Raw genomic sequence first — 9,548 nt, forward strand, 5'->3', positions numbered from 1 at the left:
ATGCAGTCATCAAAATAAATGAAATCTGGCCATTTGCAATGACGTGGACAGAACTAGAGGATATTATGCTGAGCAAAATGAGTCAATCAGAGAAAGACAATTATCATATGATCTCTCTAATAGGAATTTGAGAGGCAGGATAGGGATTTGGAGGGTAGGGAAGGAAAAAATGAAACAAGATTGGATCAGGAGAAAGAAAAACTATAAGAGACTCTTAATCTCACAAAATAAACTGAGGGTTGTTGGGGGGTGGGAGAGTAGGGAGAGGGTGGTTGGGTTATGGACATTGGGTAGGGTATGTGCTATGGTGAGAGCTGTGAAATGTGTAAGACTGATGATTCACAGACCTTTACCCTGGGACAAATAATACATTATGTGTCAATAAAAATAATTTAAAAAATAAATAAATATAAAGCTTTGATGAACAACACAAAAAAAGAAGTCTGCACATTTTCTATGGAGGACCACATTAAATATTTAGAGACTTTGCATTATGTATTTGGTCTCTATTACATAGTGTTTTTTATTTGTTTGCTTTTTGTTTTTGCAGCCCTTTAAAAAGTAAAAATAATTCTTACCTCACAGGTCATTCAAGAAACAGGCCATGGGCTAGTTAGGGGACCACAGGTGACCCTTAGCCAGTCCCTGTTTTGGAACTTTGAGAAACATAGCTAATTTTATGGCTATAGTTTCGTACCAACTTACTGATCAACATAATAAAAACATTAATATTTACCAAAAGTTGCAAAGCACGTTTGGTAGTACCAAGCTCCGAGACATTATTTTTTTTACATTTTAATGTCTCAGATACTGGTTATTGTCCTTCTTCCAGTTGCTTCTGCCTAGGTGAGGGTCACAGGGAAGTTACCATTGCCTTTGACAGCATGAACTTGCTCACAGACATCTGTGTTACTTCCACCTCATTTGTGTTCTATTGTTTGCTTTGCACATGCTAATTTTAATTACTCTTTAAAACAGCTTCAAAAAAGAAACAAGAGTGCGGTGTGAATATGGGGAAAAAGAAAGCAAGAAAGTATATGACCATGAAGCAAATGTTTAGTCACTGAGGTCAGAGGCTTAAAGAGAAGGAGAGATTAAAATCTAAAAAGAAAGAAAATATCTCAGTGCACTCAAGGAAAGAGAAGACCCCCAACATCCTTCCTGTTTACTCTTCCAAGATATCACACAGCTGAACCCACCTTACCACATCCTAGCAGAAACCAACTTTATCAACTTTTCCATTCAGGCCAGGCTTGACTTAGTACAGTTAATGATGGACTGTCTGTATGCCAAGTGTATCCCTTGAATAACTGACTTCGCAATGGTTAAAAATGAGAAATTGGAGCAAAAGTATCCAGTGGCCCTAAGGATTGCCAAAGACCCAAGATTTGAGCAACCATGCCACACAAAGGAACCTATGCAGATGACAGCTTAGTACAGAGAGTAACTCAACACAAGTGTTACACTTGGCCACAACTGGTCTGGATTTTAAAAGAAGGATGGGGAAGATCCCTAGAGTTCCCATAATACACATTTCTTTTCTTTATTTCTTTTTTTTTTTTTAAGATTTTATTTATTTATTTGACAGAGATAGAGAGATCACAAGTAGGCAATGAGGCAGGCAGAGAGAGAGAGGGAAGCAGGCTCCCTGCTGAGCAGAGAGCCCAACACGGGACTCTGGGATCATGACCTGAGCTGAAGGCAGAGGCTTAACCCACTGAGCCACCCAGGTGCCCCTATCATGTAGATTTCTAACCATGGGTACAACACTGAGTGGATGGCAGATGATTATGGAGCCCCTTGGTTCTAATTCTTAAAGATAAAGTTGATTATCCTTTATGTACCTTTACCAACTTTTTCTGTTGCCAGTTCATATAGCAATACTTTATAGCATGAATTATTTCACTTACCCATTTGTTCTGTTATGAGCTGAGTATGGTTAAATACAGTCATTTTTTCATGCTATTTTGAAATTGATATTTTGTATCATTTTAAATTTAGTTGCATCTTTTTATGAATCAGTTGATTGCTCACATAAAAACTCATCAGAAAAGTGCATAATAATTTGTCATTTGAAAACAAAACCTTATGTACAGAAGTATTTTACTGGCCTCCTCTTCACCCAATTCATTTCTACCACAGGGCTAGGGGGATGAGCAAACACATGTCACGCGACACTGGACAGATGAAGTCAACAGCAGTGTATTAGTGTATTAGTCATACATACACGAAGCCTAGGGGAGGAGGGTACTGTGCCATGCACAGGTTGCATTTAGGAACAAAGTGAACAACCAGGGACTATTGGAACTAGACTTTAGTATCAAGAAAATATTATGCTCCCTGATTCCTGTGGGAAGATGTGATTGGCTTGTTTGAATAACTCCATGGGCTGGCAGGGACCTCAAGGACAGGAGGGAACTGTGCCTCTCTGTAATAGGAAGGCTACTTGGCTAGGGGTCCATCTGTACAGGAACAGAGTGAGAAGTGAAGCTTGCAGATGAGCCATTCAAGTTTCTCCCTCTTATCTCCAAATATCAGGGTACATATAATATTGGGCCTTACTTTTAGGCTTTAAGCCACAAGAGGCAAATAATATAACAACATGGTTATGATCATTGTATTTTTCTATGTAAATATAAAATATAAAAAGATACACCTTGGGGTGCCTGGGTGGCTCAGTCAGTTAAATCGAAAGTTAAGCTTTTGATTTTTTATTTCAGCTCAGGTCCTTATCTCAGGGTCATGAGCTTTAGCCCTGTGCCTGGCTCCCAGCTGAGCTCTCTGCCCTTTACCATTCCTTACCTCGAAAAAAAGAAAAGAAAAAAACAAAAAGAAAAATTCAAACAAAACATGTCAGTTATAAAAATAAAGATAAGTAAGTCAAATTCTCTAATAACATAAAGGAGAAAGAAATTAATAAAGTGATTCTGAAATTTAATTTGTTTTTTTTGTTTGTTTAAAGATTTTATTTATTTATTTGACAGACAGAGATCACAAGCAGGCAGAGAGGCAGACAGAGAGAGAAGAGGAAGCAGGCTCCCCACTGAGCAGAGAGCCTGATGTGGGGCTCAATCCCAGGACCCTGAGATCATGACCTGAGCCAAAGGCAGAGGCCTTAACCCACTGAGCCACCCAGGCGCTCCTTAAATTTATTTTATAAAATCTAAACTTAACCCCTGGAAAAAAAAAATGATACAGATAGCAGTAAACTGCTAGTCAAACTCACAAAGGAGAAAATAAAGATTTTAAAATATCAATAATGTCAGTATGTAACTTTGGTACAATGCTAAAAGAATATATACCATAATCAAATAGGGTATCGCCCATCTCAGGAATAAAAGTATGGTTCAATTTTTATTGACAATATGTTTATTAAGGTACCAGGTCCAAAGAGAAAATTATTTTACAACAAAATTGGCCATAGTCGTATTAAAGTGTCACACTCACATGTCTGTTTTAAAAATCAGGAAACCAGGGGCACTTGGGTGGCTCAGTGGGTTAAACCTCTGCCTTTGGCTCAGGTCATGATCTCAGGGTCCTGGGATTGAGCCCCAAATCAGGTTCTCTGTTCAGCAGGGAGCCTGCTTCCCCCTCTCTCTCTGCCTGCCTACTTGTGATCTCTCTGTCAAATAAGTAAAATCTTAAAAAAAAATAAAAACCAGGAAACTAGGTCTAGAAGAATATTTTCTAAGCAGAATTTTTTTGGTGGAAGGAAATAAAACTTAAGGTAAAGACATGGAATTCAATTCAATTCATCAAATTTTTGGTGGAAGGAAATAAAATTTAAGGTAAAGACATGGAATTCACATGTCATATCACATTTTCTAGAATCTCTAGCAATTCAAGAAAACAAGCAAAAAGAAACATGATTGAAACACTGGAAAGAAACCACTGAAACTGATGCAAGAAATGTGAAACCATAGTAAAATACCACTGGCCATCCACTAGAAGGGCTGGCTTCAAGAAGACAGGTACTCTCAAATGTTAACAAGGATGTGGATAAATTGGAAGATTCGGGGCAACTGGGTGGCTCAGTTGGTTAAACGTCAGACTCCTGCTTTCGGTTTAGGTCACGATCTCAGGGTCCTGGGATGGAGCCCTGCGTCAGGCTTTGTGTTGGGCATGGAGCCTGCATGAGATTTTCTCTCTCCCTCTGCTTCTGTCCCTCCCCACCCACAGAGGAAAAAATAAATAAATAAAACCTGAAAAGCCTCATAGACTTCTTATGGGAACATAAGATTTACAGACATTTAGAAGACCTAAAAATAAGCATAGACTTATCATGTAATCTAGGAACTCCACTCCCAGGTATGTATATACCTGAGTGAAATGAAAATATATGTCCACACAAAAACTTGTATAGAAATGTGCACAACAGCATTATCATAATCGCCAGAAAGTGGAAACAAAAACAACCCAATGTCTATCAACAGATGAATGGATAAATAAATATGGTGTATCTATATATTGAAATATTAGCTAGCCCTAAAGTGGAATGAAGCTCTGACACATACGGCTACATGCATAATCCTTGAAAACATTCTAAATGAAAGAAATTGAACAAAAAAGTCCACATTGTATGATTTCACTCATATAAAATATTTAGAATGGACAAATGTACAGAGACAGACTACAGATTCAAGGGTGCCAAGGGATGGGGTGAGGGTCAGGAACAGTGAATGATTTATCATGGTGTCCTTTGGGGGTGATGAAATATTCTGGAATTAATGATCTGAATACATAACTCTGTGAATATCTTAAAGCCCATTGAACTGCACTCTTTAAAACAGTGAATTTTTCAGTATGTGAATTATCTCTCAATAAAGCTATCATTAAAAAATATCCAGGACTGGAGTGCCTGGTTGCCTCTGTCAACTGAGCATCTGACTCTTGATTTTGGCTCAGGTCATGATCTCAGGGACCTGGGATCAAGCCTGTGTTGGACTCTACCCTCAGCGGGGAGTCTGCTTGACAATTCTCTCCTCTCCCTCTGCCCCCCAACTTGTGTGCTCTCTCTCTCTCATTCTCTTTCTCTCTCTGGAATAAATAAATAAATCTTAAAAAAAAAAAAAAAGTAAAGAAAAGAAAAAGAAAGCCCAGGCCAAGATGGAGTGACAGAGACTGAATTTACCCTCATAGCAGACACTAACAACTTGAAAAAATTTGTTAAACAGTCTTCAAGAATTTAGATATTTGGCAACTGAGGACACTGATTCCAGCATAAAAATCGTGATGGTGAGCCCTAAATTTGTTCCAACCTGGAGAGATTTTCCATGACACAGCATAAGAGGGAAGACTCAGGCATTGTCCTGTAGTTTCCCTGAGTTATAATGATGGTGGAAATTTTGAGGAGACCAAAACAGCCAGAGTTCTTAGGCCAGAGTTTCTATCCTAAAGCATATGTCCGTACATAACTTATACATAATGCTCATAGCAGCTTCATATGTAATAGTCAAAAACGGGAAACAACTCAAATGTCCATCAACAGGTGAGTGAACAAATATAATGTGATATATTGTGAACTACTCCTCAACCTTAAAAGAAATTAATTATTGGTACATACAAACAACATGGATAAATCTCAGGATAATTATGCTTAAGATTGTGTTTTTGGTGTTGTGTTTTGGTAATATTTTGTTTTTTGATTTGGTTGCTGATTATCAGGGTATATTTGGTTGATGAAAATTCACATGATATATATACTTTTCTAAATGCATATTATATTTCAATAAGACAAATTTACAAATCAATGACTTTTATAGTTTTGGCAATATCTAGTTTAAAAATAATATGAAATAGGAAATTGAAATTGAAATAGGAAATTGAAAATAGGAAAAAAGTTATCCTTGGAAAAAATTTAGTAACTTTATCCTTATGTGAAAATATATGCAAACTTTGTTATAAAACATAATTGAATATGTGAATCAATTGGACTCTTACCTAATACGTTCAAATGTATTAGGTCATCCTAAGATTCCTCTGGAAACAAAAACCATGAGATAGAAATGTTGAGAAAAAATGTTTTTCAGAGAGAAAATAGAGGAGAGAAAAGTTGCCCTACTCACTGATATTTGTCTTTGTTTTTGCAGCAGAAGAACCCCTTCCTAGTTCCTATGCTTAGAAACTCACTCTCCTAAAGAAGCCAAGGACTTCCTGAAAGATTTATAAATGCAAAATCTTTGCATTCCCAACCCCTGTAGCTCAAGTTTGGGTCATATGGTTAACACCATGTTGATCAGACATGCCACTCCTCAGGTTGTAATTGGAAATTAATATTGTGTTGACAGGTAGTAGTAAAGGCAGCTACCCCTTCTGATTTCTAACAGCAGCAGGGACAATGATTCCAGTGGGATCGTCCAGCCTCAGAAATATGTCCTGCATGGTCCCGGCAGTAGCCGAAGAGGCTGGAGAATGAGTGGAAGCATTCTTCCTGTCTAGGTAAATTTATGCCTATTTCTCCAGCACCCTCAAGAGATTGTGCCAGCTACCACTATCTTTAACAGTCCTTTCTTGTCTATATAAACCTATCATTCTTTTTGCTTATAACAATGTTTTGTTGGACTCTTTACATTATAAATTAAACTCTCATGTTTACCGCTAAACTAACACAAAGGTTAGCACTGGGAATGATTGCCATCAACAACCATTCCACCAGGCAAGTTAATGAAATGTAGGATTTATCTGTCTTTGTTCATGCTGACAGCAGTGAAAAATCCTGCAGTTAAGGGCTGGAACTCTAGCAACTAGGGGCATGCATTGGCTGACTGCAGTCACATGTAATAAAAGGCCCATGGAAAGCAAAGCTTGGGAGTCTATGTGGCCTGCACAATGAAGAATATATAGGGTTTGAAAATTTCAAGGGACTGGAGGTGAACCAGTTGCTTCTAATAGTGGTGGACAAACTAAGCACAGACTAACAACTTAAAAGTCTAAGATCCTTAGCTCAAGGTATAGATTTAAAAGCAGAAATTTTAATAACTCTAATACAGTTACAGTCTCATCCCTTGCACCCCAAAGCTGGGATAGCCAATGAAATAAACCTTATGGGGCACCTGGGTGACTCAGTCACTGCCTTCAGTTCAGATCGTGATCCCAGGGTCCTGGGATTGAGAGCCCCATGTTGGGCTCTCTGCTGAGTGGGAAGCCTGCTTCTCCCTCTCCCACTACCCCTCCCCCACCACCACTCATGCTTCTCTTGCATGCTCTCTCTCTTATAAATAACTAAAATCTTAAAAAAAAAAAAAATGAACCTTTCAAGTTTCAGTAAGACAATAGATCATATGCCCATTAAATTTTTTTCTATTATTATATCTTCCAAATTTTTTCTAAAATATTTGTTGTTATGTTTTATTCATGATGGCTTCATTTTTTTATCTCATAAGTGGACTATTTCACATTCACATTATAATTTGTTATTACAGGTAATATCTAAAAATTTTCATATATTATAATCATTCACTTAAATCTCTTGGTTCTAAACGGTTGTCAAATAATTTATTCATTTTCCTGGTAGGTACATCATCTATATGCAATAATAATTCTCAGTTTTTCTTTCCAATATTTATAAATTCTTTCCCCCTAGAAAGCATATTGCCTTATTTATTTGTATACATCTTTTAATCTCAAGTGTACTAAAGTATTTCCCATTTTTGAATAAATACTGAGTTTTTATTTTCAAATATTTTTCCAACAATATGGTGAAATACGTCAACTGATTTTCTATCAATGTTCTGTCTTAGCCTGGGCCACAAACATTTTATTATTCTCAGGGGACAAGCCTAAGTGATTTAGGAAGATTTCAGGAACTGACTTGAGTCCACACCTCCAGGTCTTTAACACTTCCTAGAGCTGACCTGGCAAGAAACAGAGTAGGAGAAATGATATTTTCCTGTTTTCACTTCAACCTGTCGCAGGGCCAGAAAACACACGAGCCAGGGTGTGAAATGAAAAAGAAGAAGAATAGCAATTTAAGAGAAGAAAAACCACCAACTTTGTTAGGGAGGGGTGGATTTTTTTTATTGTTCTTCACCAAATAGGATCTATGGTGATTTTATAAGGATCAACTAACTTCCATGTTACCTCTTATCTATCTGAGTTTTTTCCTTGAAGATAGTACTTGACCTTTAATGTTAGTCATGTTCCAACTTTTTGTTCTTTTGTTCCAACTCTTATATTAGGTTTCCAATACAACATATTCCACTTCTTGGAAGAGCTAATAACTGATGGCTTGCACTATCTGTGTGAGCAACACTGACCCAGCAGGTAGAGTTCCCTAGGCATGCTACATAATGGCAGGAAATTTTTGATATAACTATGTGCACTCAGGTTTCAAAATTATAGTGATTCTTAAAATCACCAGTCTACGTATTAGAAATGAATGATCTGCTTAGAGTAAAGGTTAAAACTTGAATACATGTCAAAGTGTAAATTGTGCTCTCATACTTTAAATATGTTGTAATCCTCCAATATTTTCCATAGCAAAGATAATGTATGCAGGGGAACAGAGTGGATACATTTTTTTTTGTAGTATCACCCTTTAAGAGAGGAGAAGAAATTAATGGTTTTTAAGGCTAGATATTGTTTGTGTCTTTATTAACATTCTTTCACTGACTAAGGAGCAAAGCCAGGGTCGAGCCACAGAGCTACTGATTCCACCTGTCGGTCCTCCTTCATACTACACAGCCTCTCAAAGCTAGGCTCAGTGGATTCAATTCAGCCCCCAGACTTATAAAGACCTCATCAACATCTGATCCTTTCTGTCTATCCAATGTCACCTATTCTTCTAGGTTCAACCCATCTCACTGTCCTTTGCTCTGATTGCTGTAAAATGGACTGTTCTCCCTTCCCCCTGACCAGCAATAAAATTCAGACTATCATATAAATTTCGGCACTCGTATGTTTTTAATATTATCCATATATTCTGATCTAGTACTTTATTGCTCTCAAAGTTTTGTCAATTAGATTTTGCCTCAATCTAATTTTTTTTTTGCCTCAGCTTCCTTACACTGACAAAATCCAACATCAAGTTGAGTATCTGATACCCAACATTATATATGATTAAATAGAATTATTTGTAGATGCTGATGAAAGATGCTGATGCTATTTTTAAAAATTTAAAAATGTTATTTCTTGAAATGTTATTTTGACTGTGGACTCTGAGGAACTAACTGAGGGTTTTGGAGTGGACTGGGGTGGGAGGTTGAGCGATCCTGGTTGTGAGTATTGTGGAGGGCACGTATTGCAAGGAACACGGGGTGTGGTACATAAATAATGAATTCTGGAACACTGAAAAGAAATTTAAAAAATAAATAAAAATTTTAAAAAACATTTGTTAAGTTACAAAGAGAAAATAAACTACACATTTCATGATAAAAAAATATTTTAAAAAAACAGTAAAGACTACTTGGCGTTTTATACATAGAAATAATTTTGTTTAAAAAATATTAATCTAAGAGCCACATATGCTTTAGTTGTACATCTTTCCCCCTTTAAATTGACATGTTAAAGGGAATAGTTTTTTTGTCAGGGGTTTAAGCTTCACGGAGAAG

General features: G+C 36.9%; 1 pseudogene; it reads left to right on the top strand.

The window, feature by feature from the left end:
• Window positions 1-1,010: 1,010 nt before the first annotated feature.
• LOC116866722 lies at window positions 1,011-1,810 on the top strand (annotated as a pseudogene).
• Window positions 1,811-9,548: the final 7,738 nt, after the last annotated feature.

The sequence above is a fragment of the Lontra canadensis genome, unplaced genomic scaffold (genome assembly GCF_010015895.1).
Source record: "Lontra canadensis isolate GAN:19392208 unplaced genomic scaffold, GSC_riverotter_1.0 scaffold10, whole genome shotgun sequence".
Classification (NCBI taxonomy): domain Eukaryota; kingdom Metazoa; phylum Chordata; class Mammalia; order Carnivora; family Mustelidae; genus Lontra; species Lontra canadensis.